Source organism: Ylistrum balloti, unplaced genomic scaffold (genome assembly GCF_031769215.1).
Source record: "Ylistrum balloti isolate Yb309-2 unplaced genomic scaffold, AGI_CSIRO_Ybal_v1 Utg369800, whole genome shotgun sequence".
NCBI lineage: Eukaryota > Metazoa > Mollusca > Bivalvia > Pectinida > Pectinidae > Ylistrum > Ylistrum balloti.
In genome coordinates, this window is record NW_026781978.1 from 1,228,282 (window position 1) to 1,248,424 (window position 20,143).

Consider the following 20,143-nt stretch of genomic DNA (forward strand, 5'->3'; position numbering starts at 1 on the left):
TATTAATATTAAGGCGGCGTTTCAGCTTCCTGCATTTTAATTTCATAAGAGTATATGGCTTTATTATTACCAATATAAGGCACTTGGTGTTGCTGATCTTCGTTAACTGGCATATCGGTACATCACTCACAGCCCCATAACTCTGACAATACCCACAGAGGAACAGCTTCATGTCTAGCGGAATCTGTTCGAACACTTGAATGTTTATGGTGACTGTTACAGCGTAGGGCGTTTGGTTCATGCTTTGCAAATGGTGCATAATCACTTTTACAGATTTTAGCCGATCTAATTTTGAATCCGGTTTCGTTCGCACCACAGTATGCTAACATCTTATCGTCAATGCGTTCGTAAAACAAAATAGGTCTCATAAACTAAACAAATAATGGTTTTATGGAGTTTACCGAATTCTGTACTTCTGTGAGCAGGCGCTGTGTACGTTTCCATCATATTTAGCTGCTCTAATGAAGAGGTGCGATTGGACGCAAAGATGTAACGGTAGTACGCAGCACGAGATCATTTCTATGACGTAACATGCCTTCAAATGCACTGCATGCTATGCAGTGGAACAGGTGAATGAGCTATTGGCGGGAATCTGCTGCGTTTCGCATCATAACGAAGAGACCTGACGGTGCCGTTAAGTACAAACTATTCATGTAGTAGCTTCCGACGCAGTATGGAGTATATGCTTTGATGTTTAAGTAATATTTGACCTAAAAACTGAATATATGTTGTATTTATAGCCCCCTTCATCAACTTTATGTTAATATTGTTTCGTCTCAAGTACATCTCTTGCTATGCTGTACGCTGTAATGATATCTAGAAATGGCGTTACATAACCCGAGAATAGTATAAAACTCCTAATAGATATAATCTGTGTTTGCAGTGTATTGTACGTGGCATGACAACAGATGGTCTGACGATAGAGTCTGTCACAGCCAGGAGGATCTGTAAAACACACCGAGGGTCTGCAAGTACGTAACATGTACGCCAACTGCCAAGTTACCTTGACATATTAGAATACCTTTTTAAAAGAGGGTGCCCCATGGTGATGGGTCTGCACATGTTGTTACGTAAGAGTGGCGGGGTTATTCTCACACAGAAACGAGCGGTGTGTACACTTCAGTGGAATGTTTTCTTATGTGGTCCCAGGTTTCTAGACATACTATTTGTTAAAATTTCTTTCCTTAAATATTAATTTATAATGGACGTTATGTCATTTGAAATGCCTTACACAACCTGATTTTGATTTCTCTGATAGTTTCAAACGAAACAATATAGCCTCAGATCTACAGAATAATACACAATCGCCGAGTGTCTACAAAAACCAACCTACAAGATCAGCAGATAATAATTAATATAGCTGAGGATCCCAAGGGCTACGTTCGACCCAATTAATAAAGATGCATACCACTGCTACCTTTGTTTAACTATTGCGAATTAATATAATTGCTAACGGTTTTGTGAGAGAGAAAACGCACGTGTTTGCTTGTTACAGCGCTTGGGGCGAGTCCATTCCGCAGAGCGGTCAGTCGTGTAGCAGTGTAGCCGTCATTGCAGAAATGTAAGACGATATGTACTCAATATTTAGATCAGGACGGACAATTACAACGTGTTTATGTCAGTCTAGTTCCTCCATGTGGCTCTCAATCACTTCTTGGTAAGTAGTTCTTGCTATTAACATAATGTTGGAAGTTTTCAACAATGAGTACTGCTGTCTGTGAGTTACGTATATAACACCTTCATAACCGCAAGTCTGAAATACATATAATTAAGAAAAATGTTGGTGCAATTTGCATATTATGTAGACATATTGGAGGTTACATGTTGGAGATGAGTGTTACGTAATTACAGTAGAGTAGGGTGAGGCCCCCTTGGCATATCGGCTACAGCAAGTCAAACTGGCAAGCTGTTCCCGTACATCGCCTATACACGTGTAAAGGTGCACACACGTGTACACACTCACAGATGTAAGGAATAATGTTTACTTTTATCAATATATTGTGTTTAGAATGAATTTTGAATGAGGATATTGATATGTATCCGTCGGATAATTCTGTAGACATGCTATCAAATCTCATCTTTATGACCCAGCTCCACACATGTTACACTGACCCGTGTCGATTTACACGTCAATACATGTATATAGTTATACTAATAGCAGCATAATAAGCCACCAACACTATATGTTAAAATTATGTAAATAGTTCATTCTCGTTTTCAATTGTTATTTACCTGGTAAAGTGACCGATTTAAGCATTATAACATCAATTATCCCGAATGATTTGTTGTTTATCTCTTATTTTTTTTTTATTATTTTAGTTCCATCCTTTATTATGGTGTACAAATAAATTTTCGTTTACAAGACATAGTTTTAATATTTGTGAAGTTGACAGTGTAAGGATTAAGGCACAAAAACTAAATGTATGGGTGTACAGCGTCCTTTATTTACCATGATATTGCATGTATTTGTTACTTTAAATTATCATTGTATAGCTGATAATATTGGATTCTGTTCCTGACTTGAATTTAGATAACTTTGATTACTTCGTTACAACACGTTTGTTCTTCATTTTTTTCTGTTTAAATCATCTTGCCAAACATATTTAACTCAGTTATTAAAAGTAAATGAGACCTACACTTAATTCTGTGTATATTGTAATTATATTGTAACCCACAATGATTTATAACTATTCCTCGCAATCAGTCTTCATTAATTATTGCTTATGATAAATAGATAATATCATTGGCAATGTATGGTTTGTAATCGATCAAATACTATCTTTTTTAATACCGTGATTATTTGCTTATATTACTTTGCATTGAAATGTGTTTTCCACCTACATCAATTAAATATCAATCAGAGAGTAATCGGATATAAACATACTTAAATCGATACACTTTACCTCTTTATATATATAAATCACTGCCGTAAATTCTATATTACAGAAACATTGATGTAAATGTAAAAGTCTATTTAATAACAGTTAATGCTGATTGGGATTAAAGTTCTGCGAATTTTATTATTTATGGAGAAAAACTAGACATGTTCGGACACGTTATCTGTAAAGGCTGTGTATATCACAATGTGTTGACACGCCATATCTGTTTTTGACGTTTCTTTCATCCTTATGCATTCAGTGAACTCGTTAATTTAAGTTTTTATCGATATGACGTGCTAACGAACCCATGTTGTCAGTAACTGACCCGTAATCATTATAATATCTTGTGGAGTGAGAAGGGCGTCATTATGTTTATAAAAGGTACACTAAACAAAACACTCAATTACGGATAGTGTCATAATTATTCTTATAATTCGTTACAACGTACTTTTGCAATTATGGAAAAATTTTAATGAATTATTTTGTTTGTTATATTCTGTTCGACTTATTCAGTGTGATATTTTTTCCTAACGTTATTGTAGAAATTTGTCGTTAAGTCATTTTTTGTATTCGTGGTTATATCATTAAAATTTAACCTGTGTAGCCATATAGTTAAGTCTATATCACTATTGTTACAAACACATAATAACAAAAATGAGCAGCTAATTTAAGTAAAATTTTGTTACGTAAATACCGTTACAATTTGTGATTAAATTTATTTTGTAGTTATTGACATTATTTACTGCATAAGTTATAAACTTGGGATATTGTTTGTGTTGATATTCATTCGTTATTGATAAATTTTCACCATACGTAAACTTTTAATATTCTTTCGGTATTTTTATGGCTAATACAAGATCCGACTAGCTTCAAGGCCAAACCAATTCAAATCCTACCTAACACAGGCAAAAGAAAAAGATGAAATTGTACTATTATTATTTTTAAACAAGGAAAAAAATAGATGAAAACAACACAGATAAGAGTGTTTTAACGATTAATGGTTCAGCTTAATCAAAATGGTAAACATAGAAATATAAACGTGCTGTTATACAAAATGTCTTCATGATCACCCTAACGTAATTTCCATATGTAAAAACTAATTTTCCATAAAAAAATTTCTATTAATGATGTTTGAATATTAATGAGTATCGGAAAGTCGTAAATCTTTCAGATCACTCCGAAGTAAAGTTTACTATGCGTATTTTTAAACCGTACATGTCAAACATATATCATTACTTGTTAGATAAAAGAAACAAATTAATGTAATTTAAGTATAAACACTTGAAATATCTAAAGTAGGTACTAGCAGCAAAATATATGTAAAAAGAAACAATATATATATATATATATATATATATATATATATATATATATATATATATGTATGTTTCTTTTTTAGATAAAGTTTTTTGCTATTAACAGACTTTTGTGAATGGGATTATCTGTAGGGAATAATAATCCTTATTTAGGTATAAACTTATCTATCTTGATATCAGTCAAGCTAGAACCTTTAATAATATGTGCTACATTCTTAACCTTTTTATTTTAGTTTTTGTATGGATGGCTCATTAAACATAAAAAGTGCATAAGAGATGGACTTTTAATCATTCAGAGCATGTTCTATACATATGTCAGAACCAATTCCTGCAGATAAAGGCAGGTTCGTCAGATGGCTGCTCATCAAACCTCGCGCGATTGTGATGTTAACATTGGCACATAAAGTATTCAGAAACGTAGACACGGGTCACAGATGATGAAGTATTCATAGCGTTTTATTTCAGGGTTACGTAACGGGTCTTAATGCACGAAACACAGCGTAGGTTATATAGAAAGATCTAAGGAAACAACAATATATCCTTTATCAACAGAACACATGTTGCTTTTATGAAATTTACCACACTTTTATTTTCATAATAACCTTGGTTGAAAAACATTAATTTCTCGTTATTAGCATGTTAATATGTGCTCAAAGAGAACTCTTTTTGTAAGTTGTAAATCTTAAAGTACATGTGGAATTGAAATATGTCCAGAGATCTTCAGTCTGTATACAGTTTTGCCAACTACTTATTGTTTCTTGTGCAATCGTCTGTCACGTGATACTCTATCTTCACAGTAATCTTCTCGATGCCTTCAGCGTGGAATTACCGGTTATCCGTGATAAATCTTTTTGTACCTTTACTATAGAAATTCATTATATTTGTTTGAAAAAAAAAACCCATTTTGTAACATAGGGATGCTTCTATTAACTTACTTAATATATAAGTATATGTATGTTATCAATATGGATGATTTGAATTGAAATATCGCTTACATGTCATAGGTGTTAATATCTGTTTTATCTCATAAAACGATTGCCGTATATCTTACATTTTCATTTAGATGTCAATATCATAACATTGACCTTATAGTAGAGATGTTAGTGTTTACACAGCCATCATACAGGTATCGCCACAGAGATGTTATCATAAATTTATCTTAAAAATACAAATTATTTACCAATAACAGTGTCAGGGTCTCTAACGTATGTAATAGATATGTGATATGAAATAGGTATTTTTGTTGTATTCATAAGTAAAGATATAATTCAAATAAATTTAGTTTATTGAAATATTACCGCCCCTTAACCACAGAGATACATTTCCATTTATCAAGTAGTTATCATCAAATAAATGTTTTGTGTCAATTGTTAACATCATCAACAGCAAAATTAGAAAGGTAAGCATTTTTGAGTTCAGATTCATCAGTATTTTTGTGTGAAGCGATGCGTTTCCAAACACACTGATTGATTTCATTCAGTAACCTGATAATAAAAAAAGGGAAAGAAAAAACCGACAATTGACAATTTTTATCATCTTGTAGTGCTGATGATGATAATATCGAAACAAAACTGAAATGCCAAACAGCTAAATGAATAAAATGGAAAACACCCTGAAGCATACATGTGTCAAATAGAGAGACGTTAACCTCAACGTAAATCGTAAAAAGTTATTAACTCTAATACCGTAAAAGACAACCAGAGATTTAATGTATGTGTTGAGGACAATCTACCTTCACTGAAATAGCCTAGGGCCCGAGGCATAACTAGCATCATAATTAATAACTCGACCCAAAGACAGATGTCTATTAATCATGGACCGCGTTAGAATGATTGAGCAAAGTTAATGGGTGTCAGTCGACACAGATTAACTGGAGGAGAGTGATTGTTTTGGGTACAATCTTTTAATTACGGTTGCACGGAAAACAAATTTGGGTCTATATCTTATTGATCCTGAAATATTAATATATGTACATATTTTAATGACATAATCTCTCTTAAACAATGTATATTGATAGTTGAAATTCTACACTCAATACATACAGCAAAAATAGCAATATGCATTTATAGAATAAACGTTTATCATGCATATATGTGGATGTGCATATATAATAAGATAAAATTCCTAATATATAGGTAAATATCAATACCGTGATGTAATTGATGTACATGTTAATAACCAATTAGGGAACAGCCACTTATTAGCATTACAATGGAGACATACTAATCCTCACACCAAACCAGTAGTCAGAGAGTCGAGACTACTTGTAAAGATAATTAATGATCTTTTAATGTTTTCATACATATGAGTGATGCATGTACTTTTACTATTCAAGGAGCATGTTTATGTTGATTGACTTGTGTTATTTCGATAACGTTACATGGAATGTGCTGGTCACACATATTTCACTTTATTTACTTTTTAGATTATATTTCTAGGGTCCGGTATTCAGGATACAAGGTATATGAAAATGAAGAAATTTATTGGATTGTGGTGTTAATGCACCTCCCAAACTAGCTACTGACATTTCTTTCGATCATTTTAGATTTTTCTCAGTCGCCTCCTTGGCTTCAAATCTTAGACCCTTAGCATCATTGAAGAGTCTTAGAATGACAAAACAACTGCATGATGCAGTTTAATTCATTGTTTGTCTGTACTGTATCTAACTCTTTTTAGTATTTAAAGGTGATATTCAATTGTATATATTTAGTACAATCTTTGCAACATTTTGGTTCTAAATTGTTTTTCACTAATTTTTATAAGTATTTTAGCAATGATATCTGTTTCTTTATACATCCTTTATATAAATATTTATATATATACTTATACATTATAAATTAATTCAATGTCTTTACCTGTAAAACCAACATTTTTATTTATGTTTACCCTTTAAGCGGATTGTATTGAACTATTAAATTCAAGTTTAAAAATTAAGACAATGCCCTTTTCCGAATAATCTAGGACCGTTTTTCACATTTACAATGTAATTGTATAAATTTCCTAATTTGAATGTAATTTGACAGTGAACAGAGATGACATTGATTTACGATGAAATTTTAATTGCATTTTAGCAGGACACAAATGTTGACAGTATATATTTATGATGCAAATTGTGCAAATCTCAAAGGCCAGTCGAGGTCAGTCGAGGTATTCAAAAGTTTGACGGTAGACCTGCACATTCGGGGAATTTCATTTAGACAGCTATACATCGGAGAAATCAATGATGATTTAAGATTTTGCCAAATTCTAAATGAAATCGTTATAAGAGCATTTAATACACCTTTTTGGACATACTCATCCTAGAGGATAAAAATGAACATAATTTTATGTAATAAAAGTAAGCATTATCTATTGGTGATAATCTATGTATTGTTGTATCAAGTTAATCATCCATGGGAAAAGAGGATACCTAAACAATTTCCTCTTTCATTTGTAAGAGATGTGTTCATTTCATGATTGATTGTCTGTAAATAACTACAAACTCCTCAGGATTATGATGCGTTCATTTCAAAGCTGGGAACTTATGATAGTCAATTTACTTAAGCTTCATATCTTTTCTTACTTAAAAAGACAAGAAAACGAGGCTGAATGTTTGCATAGTACTTAATTGTCCATAAAAACTTTAGGATGAAAAAGACAATAAAGATGATTGATCTAAACGTAACTGATCGATTCAATTGTCTTACTGATAAAACAATCAGTGTTTAATTTGATCTCAATTGTTGAGAGAAATGCTATCGACTACAGTTTATTTTATATTGTACGTTTTTGCCTAACGAAAAAATGCGTTAATGAAAATATCTTTCTTGTGAAAAAAAGAGTAAATACCATATTTATGTTATTACGTCTTATCCCTTTGAAATGTAAACTTATAAACAAGGTATATATTGTTACATTTAATGTGTTCGAAATATGTGAAAGGAAATAAATCTGGTCAGTCTTTCGTTATTGGTGTTTTTTATATGACTCTGTCTTATAAAAGTATGATGATCATCGATAAATATAAATCATCCGTTGTGTTCTATACCAAGTATACAAACTTTAAACATCACATTATGCGATACCAGGTAAGAGAAGATTTTTTAATAAAAAGATTATATCTCAACGATATCTTCAGAAGTGACAAATGAATAAAATATCATACTGAACTATTAGCAACACGGGGAAACTATGTTATTACTAAAAACGCTCATCAGTATTCCGTGTATTTCGTTTTATTCTATTCCTTTTTAATAATTTTGTATAAGATCAATTATATAAGATGAAATATGTTCATTTTTTATTCGCGAAATTCTACAAACGTATTATTTTCATTTTTTAAAAATAAATTGCAGTGAAAAATAACACTTTTATCTATCCGATATTTATATGTTTACAATGGGTGAAATTGGATCACTTCTAATAAGTACAAACATTAAGAAATGTCAAGCATTTCAGCAAAATGCAATTAGTCAGTCATTATACTATATTAGTGATGCTAACGGTTTGAAGATATTCTCTTGACAAAGGTATGACAAAATATGCTTGATGATCTGTTTATGAATATATCACAAAGATGATGTAATTATCCCCCGAAACATACAAATACCATGGTAATGGTAAATCAAATTAAATTTTATTTATTCTAAAAATGCACAACAAATATACATAGAGTGAGGATGTTTTATACTTTTTGTCCCTTAATATCGACGTTGTAGTGATGTTATGTCCTCGTGTTGCAACGTTGAATTGTGATATTCTTGAGCGTTGACGTTGTGTATGGTGTTCGCCCAGGTGTGTTGACACTGTGATGCATGTTGACGCACTCGTATGTTTTCGTCTTTGTGTGTTTAGTGTGCATTTTGATTCCGTGTTGATCCTGTATATGTACACTGTAATATAGTGTTTGACCTTGGGAATTTAAACTATTCGGTGGTTGTTTGTCGTGGTCCCATAACGATGATATAACAAAATTGTCCCTGTGTAATTTTATTTCTTATTGAATTCTTAAAAAGAATTACTTGGATAACGCCGTGATATCATTATTTGTCCTATATCATTGTCCGTTTTTGCTTTGGTTTAGATTTTGTCGTTGTTTCTTAATACCATAAAAATATTTTGTCATTGTCCTTTAGTTTGTTTTATTCAGTCTGCTGACAAAATGGTATTATTTGTCATGCATATCAATGTTTAGCATGTAAAATTCCACAAATTATAGGATCTAACGACGCGCTTCATTAACGAGATGGAAACATCTTTTTCAGATTATTTTATAATTTAGAAACGTAGGTTTTTATTAAAGCATGGCTAATAAGTGTTGTCAGTATTACCAAATATTGATAGACTGGTGTTTAATTGCTTCATCAGCGATGAGAGGAAAAAAGAAGTAACATGAAGGATGTGGTAGATATCAGTTTTATGTCGTATAGCTTTCGAGAATTAATATAGATATATCATATCTAAGAATTTAAAAGTATGAGTGGTATATTCATCTCGAACTTCCCGCCGATAAATTGAACGTTGCTGATAATTTTACTTCGTAATGTTATCTGGCCAAACTTATCAGCGTGATCAGCATAAGCTCTTGTGATTTAAACTGTTTTTTACATAAAACCGAGACCAGAATTTCAAACCTTATTTATTAGAAGTCCAATCAGCGTAGGAATGTTAGATGACGTTCTAAAGATAAGTGGTAGAGGCTGTCTTTCTGTTACTGATATTGATAAATGTTATCGGGTTATATCCAAACTATCGGCTTGATCAATACAAAGATATCCAGACAGCCGATAAACATGACAGTTAACATCACAGATAATTGACTCTTGATTTTACCAAATTATAAAAAAGAAAATAGATATATGTATTTACAGATTGCATGTCCATTAAAAAAGCCATTGATGGCAACATGATGACTGTTCAAGTGGTTTTCAGACGGTCATTTTCTAAAATCAGACATATGACATCTGACCATTGCAACACTTCAGGCCACTAGCCAATAACTGCAGGACACTAATGCAATCGTCTTGTCCTCTACACAGACACAAAAAGTGTTTTGGGGAATCTGTTATTGCCAAATAGTTCCAATAATTTTCCATTTCTTTTTTGCTCAGGTTGATTAAGGCCAATCAGAGTGTTCGCTTTATTTACTTATCACTGGTCCGATCAGAAATCTATTTTCACGTTCAATTACGACGTCTGCTGAACAGTTTTGTATCATCAAACCCAGAAATAACGTCTAGCTAATGTTTCCAATAAAACATATCCCGCGGTAAGGTTCTACTCATCATGAATTTAAAAGATATTTGGCCTGTTGTAATTGCATTTTGTTGGAATGAGTGTTATTGCATAGCTATGAGATTAGGTACAGTGTCCTATCTGAACAACTCATTGGCGACTTTCGCCGTGTCCGAGATGTCCTTCATTAAGAATGACTTTAGGGGGAAACAACACATCAATATTCATCCGACAGGCAGTGGACGAGAAAGTCTGATTGAAGTCAATATCTAAATTGCCACCAATAAGCCAAACACCCGGATTTGCTTTTAATAATATTTCATATCACACAACGTACGTCAAAATCAGTATCGAAATGCAAAAATGTCGGGTACCTGACAGAAAATATGATACTTCACGTTTGTGTAATAATTTTAACGTCTTAATGTAATTAATATCATCCATACAGTAACAGAAACATATAGAAGAGGAAACATCACATAACGGAAGTCATTTACGGTAAAAGCACGTAAAGAGAATACAAGAACACAATCAATAAATGTATTGAATAAACAAATGTCTGCTGAAACAACAGCTGTGTGGTGGAATACTTCTAACCAGATTTTGAGGTAGGCTTGTTTGAGTAATTTTAATCATGTTGTCAATAAGTCATCATTTTTTTCTTGCGATTATTTGAAAAAAACAAAAAGGACATTATGTTTTTTAATTTGTAAAACAATAATTTTAAATGTTTAATTGACACTGATAATTCAGCTCCAGAATGTAAATCATTGGATGTATATGTATATATATATATATAATGGAACATCAAACGTATTGGTATTTTGTGACATAGGGCGTCTACACTAGATTTAAGTAGATAATTATGTAACCCATTGTCATTTTTAGAGAGTTTATGAAAGTATGTGTGATTCAACACTGACATTTAGAGATGATTGTCCTATTTTGAATTACATCAGTATTTAGGCGATATCAAATAATGGTTGGTACGAAGATGTCGCAATAAGTTATATGTCAAAAATGTATTAACAGCATTCTGGAAAATAGTTTTACAAAATGGTGTGTGTCCATTAACACATAATTCAACGTTTGGATTTAAGTATAATTCATTAATTAGGAAACCTGATAGTTGAAATTGGATAATTGGGTTCCTTTTTTCCAGAAGGTTTGAACATTTAGAAGGAAAAAATGGCTATGAAAAAATCTATCAAACTTGTCGACATTCTTTTAGTTAATGAAAAGAATTTAGAAATGCGGTGTAGTGGGTGACGCAGTTTTACATGTTTAATATAGATCGAATTATTCCGATATATATATACACATGAATGGAAATTTAATGTTTGCATTACCTATATTAACCTTTTTCAGCCATGATTCTCATATCTTGACATTCTATAATAGGCTACGTACAATTATATCAATAATTAAAATAATCATTACATAATACATTTTACTCGATTCAGAGAAAATGTAATATTACTTACATTGTATAAAAATAATGTTAATACCTCCTTATGATAAACAAATGAGAACTATAACAAGAACAGTTGTAATTATGATTTGTCATCGCCGCAGCACATGTATAAAGTAAGCCAAAGTTGTGAGAATTCAATGAAGCTGTTCGCTTATTGTGTTAAACGTCAAAGCAACTTTTTCTGTATTAAATCCCATATTATTCATTAAAACACTTTAAACGTGGCTGATCTAATACATCTAATAAGATAAAACTTCATATATTTTGAATTCAATTGGTATAATAGGTGTGATAATTGTATGGCAGAAATCGTTTTATGTAGTCGATGTGACAACAGCAATTGTCTCGGCGTGTTTATAAAACAACTTATCTATTTACTTATTCACCTTTCATAGAGAACCTTTCCCATTTTCGTTAAATTACCAAAGGTGTCTGTGTATCTATTGAAAGAAGTCATATCCGTAACACATTAAGGGAAACCGTGAACCCTTGCTACACCTATTGAGGAGTAAATGAATGATATGTATGAACCTGAATCGTTTATATGTTAGTAGCAAAACTAATTTGTGTGGAAGAAATCCGATAAAATATTGTTTCCTTGATTTCTCTTTTAGATTTAACACTGGTTTCACAGGTTTGTAATGTCGTGTTTATATGTATAAGCCAAATATGGAAGCTAAAGTTCACTCATACTGTTCCCGTTCAGGTCAAAACATAAAGCAGTATGTTGTTTTACAAAACGTTCATGAAATAGCCACAAAATATGATATCACAGTTTGAATTATCAAATTCATTTATTTTGTCCGTAGAAACCTATCAGAAGATACACTAGAAAACGTAAAAATTCTCATGAAAAATCTTGAACATTAACAACAAATTTTAGATTACATAATTATATGTACAATTTTAACACTTTGCTTTGTACAACCTAAACAATTGCACTTCTTTTCGAGAGTGCCTGCTGTTCAAATAGGCGTTTGATTCAAGACGACAAAATAAACTAAATGAAAGACACTATGTTTAATTAGTAAAATTATTTCAGAACGACAACTTTGTTTGAAGTACATTAGGGGAAAATGAAAGAAAGAAATAAAGTAAAAATAGACTTTAATGGCAATAATAAAACTAGACGTTATCTTTGATGAAATAATTCTCAATTGATTCCACTGCCATGCATTCCATCATTGTCTCCGATTGGTTTTGTATATAATTAATACAATTGTGCCTATTTTTCTTTGGATATATGTTCTCAATTTTAAGCAGGTAATCCTATGTCTTTATGCATAACGTTAGATAACCGCCAGTAGTTAACGTCCTCATTCCAAAAATGTTATCACCAAAACTTCACCAGGACTTACCTGTTTCATAGAACACGAATTCCAGTGCCGTCTGGATCACATCCGCTCTCAGATGCGATATCATACCTAATCCTGCCTGTGTGATACTGCATGCTATACAGCTAACTTGATTATCTCATGTTTTGAAAAACTTTGTTTAATACATCTAATCTGTATTTTACGTTGAAATATAGTTTTCTATAAACCGTTATATCATTTCAAATGTGTTACTTCAAATTGTCATGAAAGAATATATAATACGGCACATTACTTGCATTATCTTGATGCAGTAAAATTTTTAAAAATTTTATTTGGAGGTTAATATTGAATGAAGCATTGCGCCTAGTTTGCTAGCTTGGTTTTTTACTTAAGTTTCGGGTTATGTACCAGCTTTCCTGTTGATGAAGGGTGAAATATTAAGCTTGGATAAATAGTATTTCGATATTTCCTTTGCCTCGATGACAACTGAAAAGACACTTTTATGTTTTATGAATTCTGTTCCCATCACATGAAATTCTAATGAGAGCGTGATAAAACACTTAAAAGAGTAAAATATTACATTCTTATCTTTTCTTTATTTTATTTATATTACTTACTTGACTTAAATATCCTCAACTGAAAATCTCAGTCAATAGTCAGCCTTGTGAAATGCACTTTTCAGATTTCATATATCATAATAAGATATTTGATTACGTGTTTTGGTTGTGGCATGTTTTAGAATTTGTCAAAAGAAGATATAATTCTATAGGAACCCACTATTACATAATTGGTGTAACTTATACTATAGCTTGAACATGAAATAGTTCTATAATCTGCTTGAAACTTTAGTTCAATTTGAGGTCTTGCAAAGTCATAAATCACCTTCATAACAAAAGTTCCTCCTTGGCTTGTTTTACATGTTGTGTCTGAGCTCTGATAAGATCATAAGAGACTTTGATTGGTTAACATGCTTTTTCCTCTCACCTTACTCATGCAAATTAACTGTTGTACAGTTTCAAGAAAGATATGTTGACCTCTGTTCTGTTCAAAAGTCCATAATCGGGATGATCTCGTTACCTTTCACAGAACCATAAATAGACTGCTTTTGACCTGCAGACATAGCGTAAGAAGGCAAAGATCGTCTATTGAAGGCAGACAAAGGTGTCTTTTTGCGTTTAGATTTGTTCATCGGCACACTCAAACGCGGTTCTACAAAGCATGGTTATCACTACATCAAAACAAATTTGGCTAAGAGATAGATCGTCAAACGCAAAGCTCTCTGAAAAACTTGTCCAAGTTAAGCGATCTGGATTTTTTAACAATCCTAACCACTATAGATATATAGATTCTTTACAGTGCCTCCCCTTCGGCATTGAATGTCATGATCTTCTGTACATGTCTTAAAGATAACTATTGTTTGAAAAACCTGATTTATGATCCATGTCTTTTTAACTCGCGTATTTGACGAAGTTTTAACAATATCTGAATTCAAAAGCGTCTCTCCTTTCTCGTGCGTCGATTGTGAGCGTATGCTGTCCCGATTACTGACAATTAACACCGATAATCTAGCATTCATCTGTAATTAGGTCACAAAGGAAAGGTGACCCCGATAAAAGCCAAACAACTAAGGTCCGCTTAATAGCATGTAATAGCTGTTGGAAGGAAAACAGACTGAGTAATATTGGAATAGAATACTGCGTAGAGGAGAGAATATTTAAATTGTTTTATATGAACATTCACAATTGATCACACTGACACGGAATAGACGACGCCGAATTAAATAGTTTTCACCAAACAAGGGTGTTGTCATCGTTCTGATAATAAGGGATTATACGACAGAAAATGGAATATATTAATGATAAAGATTTAAAAGCTACATAAAATAAAAGATTATCCTGAGATGTTTGAATAGCATTAAAGAACAGAATTCTTTTGGTCTTCTCTTATCACGCAGAAATATATATAAACGATCTTTAAAAAGGGAATACAAACGTGTATTTAAGTGCGATATGAATACATTTAGGTAATAATACAAATCTGATAAATGCTGAATAAATTCTGTTTCATCGTAATTCTAATTTGTTTATATCAGTGACCTTTAATGGTTACGTAATGTAACTAACCAATAGTAATGAGAAATATGTGATCTATCCTGTAACGTATTACCTGACGCAATGAAACATCGGGGGAGGTTGAGCATGGAAAATAGGATTGTCAACTTATCAGCGCAAACAAGGCTTGTAAAATGTCATCAAAATGCCATAACATTTCAGTAGTATTTTTGTATGTAGCAAATGCATATTGATACTGCAGACATGTTTTAAATCATTTAAGTATTTTTTAAGTATATCTTTGATCACTGACTATGGCGCACAAATCTAATGCACATTTACAAGATAACATGATATCCGACCAATTGACTTTATTCAATACAATTGTAGAACTGCGATCATTGGTAATTGTAGAAAGACACGGGAGCTGATACGTGTGTGATTGGCATTACGACCTACAGACAGTGGAACACCACGGATACACAATGATTACATATATGCACAATGGTCTGCATAATAACAAATATTTGAGTTGCCCTTGTATATTTAAACTCCCAACAGCGACGTCATTAGCTTGATATACCGAGGATATGCAGAACAATTTGTTTAATCAACATTACAGTTAAATAACAACACATCATTGGCGAACATCATCTCGGAAAAACAGTCTATATTTATCATTGTTAAACGCTGTCCTTCGCTGTTGAAAAAAGGAAATGCAGTCGAGGATAATGTTAATGTAATAATCATATTCACATGAAAGGAATTGCTATACTGTTATTACACCGACTACAAATCCTTTTAAAAATCACTTAAAATATGTCACTGCATTCTGGTTTTGTGTTTTTTTATTGTTATGAAAATTGTTCTTATCTCCGTAAATATGTGCAAATGAATATATTTCAGACAAACCTATAAATGTGGATGCTTTCCATGAATTTATTTCCATTCTGTTCAAGTTACCAAGCAACACTGAGACATGATTTTAATCTTTTTGTACAATCTTTGAAAAAAAAGGATTAGTGATTTAGCATAAATCATTTACCATATATATCATTTATCTTATTACCTGTGATGTATTGTATACCAGTTTGACCACGTGCCACAAAGTTTATGCTCATGAATGCGTTAAATTTATTTTGATTTTAAATACAGAAAAAATCCTTACAGATCTATACTATTTATGAAATTGATCTAATTATTCAATAAAATAAATGATATTAAAAATGACCTTCCTTTTATCAATTTCAGATTTTGTTATCGTAATACACCTTATTGTTCTCTATACTGAATATTCGTGTGTGTTTTTTAATCAATTAAATTCCTGTACATTTTGGTTTATAAATCTAAAATATTTTAGAATATTGAAACAAGGTTGAAAGTTGATATATAAATAATAATAATAAAGAACAAGACATAAAATTAGGTATTTTCCTTCCTCTTTGCTTGATATGAGACATTATTGGCGTTTTTAATAACATAAAAAACTTATTTCAAAATCTATGAAGAAATGTATATGACAACCTTATATAAAATTCTTTTTTTCTTCTCAAATGAAATATTTTCATAACAAGATATAATACCAGGAGAACAGACGATTTCGCAGGGAAATATTCCTAGTTTTGTTTCGTTGATAATAAAGAGATATTAACCATATAAATTCCCCACAAAAGTTGCTAAAATAATATGCTTTTTATTATTTTTGATATGAAAACACCAAATCAACAAATAAAATATAGTATAATGCTGTATACAACGAATATTTGTAAATAAAACAACCATTTGTTTGTGTGAGCACCGCTACTTTATTTGTATGTGCACGTTTCCTGCTTACTTACTCAGAAGGCGGAAGACAAATCCTTGACATGTGGCCTGATCACTGACATGTGGGTTTCATAGGTTTAGAGGTGGGGCAATACTCTGACATGGAGAAGCACACTGGCGGTAATGTCATCCTTCCGCGTGAAGAAATAGTCCGCAATAAAACGGGCGTGACAACCCACAAACATGCGCGGTATTGTGAATAAGATTAAATATTCGTTTAAAGTTGAACATTATCGGGCAGGTGACCAATCATTTAACACTTGCGCTCTAGCTTATAATAAATCCACTTTGTACAATAATCGAAGGTTTAGTTATATACACCGTCTGTGATATCTTTACTAGGCTGTTCGTAATTCTAGGTTTTCTACTGAGGTTCAGACCCTAAACGTAAGCTTATCAGACAGACACAAATATGTTCTACACGATTTCTTATACTCTCGATCCCTTGTCTTATGTGACTTTGAACATTGTTTTGATTTAAGTGACCTGGATACCAAGAAAGCATCATTTTGTTCATAAAAAACACTGCTGTTGAGATAGTAGTGCTTATAACCTAGGAGTTGAGCAGATAATTTGATGGGCACTTGAGCGGTCTATCTAGACGACCCCGTGGGATGGCCCCCGAGAAGTTTTTATCTGCATAGATATGTGCATATGTGTGCAGCAAAGATCGTACGATAGGACCGGGAATATATAACTACATGGGTTCGGGGTCTACTCTCCTATATTACGTAATCATTCAATTTCTTATCACATTTTTAACATAAAAGTAGGATCAGAGTCAAACTAAATATTAAACCGCCCTTTTGTGAATGCGAGGGGTGACCTAGTATGACCTTATGTGCACCACGTAGCGGCGGGCTGATTACACAACGACCTCGGAGCTGACATAATTTTAGGAGCACATTATCGTGTTCCCTCAGGTCAACAGACGGATCGGATTGCAAACCTCTCGAGCGTGCAGAGAAGAGAATAAAAGCTTTTTTCATTAGTTAACACTCATCTATTCTGACGGTATTTTACCTGACTGTGTTAGCCGAATAGACAGTCACGACCGTGGCTTAGAAAATTACTCATATTTCACCACAGCCGTGTACAAACACAGATATAGGCCCGCCAATATGCACAGACCTATAAGTCACCTTTATGACACCTTGCATAAACTCGGCCAGAAGTTCGCCCCTATCTATGTCTACCATCAGTTAAATTTTCTCATGTATTGTTACAGTTATGACCTCATTGCCACAATATCATTGTACAGATGACTTCACTTTAATGTATTTCTTTTACAAAGTTTAAACTTTTCATCCGGTAAAGTACCTCAACTCTTCACACACGATTAACCTGTAGCCCAGACAAATACAGATTCACTCCAGTGGACTCAGACTGTATATAACACGGTAAATTAATAGATCTCACGCATTAACCTCTCCAATCCAGTGTTATAAATACTGGTTACTTTAATTCCTCCCTATCTGACGGGCTATCTTTAATTTTAAAGGAACTGTTTGTGTATCCCAACCGACTCACTGTACTTCTTTGTCCCTCTCATTAAATTTGTTTTCAAGAAAAAAGTAGAAACAAAACAAGCTTGTCTGAGACTGTTTGATAGGAAGTCACTCATTATGAACACAATTTATGTAAGGTAATTATTTAGACTGTGAAAAGATAGTTAACAAAAGCTACATATACCTCTCCATATAGCATGTTGTTCTGTGGGCGCAAAGGATCCAAGGGAGGGAACTCGTATATTACCTATTCAAATTGTTACTAGTGTATTGGGAGCTGCGAATTCTGCACTCTCCTAATAACATTGGCGATTAAAAACGTAATATGATTGAAGAAATAAAATCATGATTTGGTTTGTGATATGGTCAAACCAACAGACCGATATAATTTTATTAGATTTTGAGAGTGAATATAATGAAACCTTGTAATGGTAGTGGTTTGTATCGAAGGCTTATTCACAATATCTGCTTGTTTTTAAGTCTTTAGTATCTTAATTCTTACCATTTATGGCTTGGTGTTTATTTCTTTCGGTTGTACAGCCATGGAAGAAATGTCAATTACACAAAAATATAATTCCTATATTTTCACCGAATACCATGTTTCTTACACATTCTGAATTCAGTTCAATATCTTCGAAAAAGAACTTGTGTTATTAAATGATAGTTGTTATCTTGACTTAACTATGAAAACGAAATCCGATTTTCAAACAAGGTATATTAAGATTCACGTTTACATGGCTGTTACATAAATTCATGTTGTTAATGATAAAGATACCAGTAAGACCTATGGAAGCATGTTTTTTTTAAAAGCATTTAGAATTCATGTTAAAAATCACCTTTATTGTTTAACAGGCCTGTGCTCAGTGGATTTTAATTACGTGTAAATATTTATTACAAATACGGCTGCTCAATGAATGAAACAAATTAAATTTCGATCAATATTTGTTTAAAAAAATAATGAATATATTCTCAATAAATTGCAAATATAATAATAATGTATATATTGGTATATTAACTTAATTACAACATGGAAGTTGGAAAAAACACCAATATACCAATAGAGTCAATGGGATACTACCATCCCGATAGTGATATCATGATATTGATATAAAATAGATGATAATCACATCAACATTAAGAAATACCAGAATTATATGTATTAGATTCTGTTCGTCGTTTCTCATTTCACACATGCGTACTCTTCATAAAGACCCTGTTACAGATACAGTAGAAGCTGAATATGTATAGATCATTGTATATTACGTAAGATGTACCTAGTCAGAACTTAGATGGAACCGATCGTTTTTTGAAGTTGATATAAACATGTATCTTTTTGAGTTACTGTTTTGCATTAAAACAAACCAGTGCATCGTGTTAAGGCTCTGATTAATAAAAAAAATGGACAGTTTACAGATCACATCAGCCCTCTCATGTTCTGGGCTGTTTTGTGTACATTTATAAACATATAAACATATTAAAAAGACTTTATTAAAGATTGTTTATACAAAGTCATAATAACTAACCTAGCACAATTATGTTTACATATTTTTTTCACTGTATAG

The 20,143-nt window shown here is 32.2% G+C and overlaps 1 long non-coding RNA gene across 3 annotated transcripts in view; it reads left to right on the forward strand.

Annotated features, from left to right (window-relative positions):
* The first annotated feature begins 504 nt into the window (after nucleotides 1-504).
* Nucleotides 505-20,143, forward strand: part of LOC132544491 (uncharacterized) — a 38,014-nt gene continuing 18,375 nt past the window's right edge. Inside the window, exons 1-3 of one of the 3 annotated variants that reach the window (XR_009553999.1) lie at nucleotides 505-569; nucleotides 884-971; nucleotides 1,496-1,657. This is a non-coding gene — a long non-coding RNA (uncharacterized LOC132544491). Of the gene's footprint in view, nucleotides 634-659; nucleotides 679-883; nucleotides 972-1,495; nucleotides 1,658-20,143 lie in introns of those variants that run through there. The other 2 variants (XR_009554000.1, XR_009554001.1) reach the window with 2 other exon arrangements.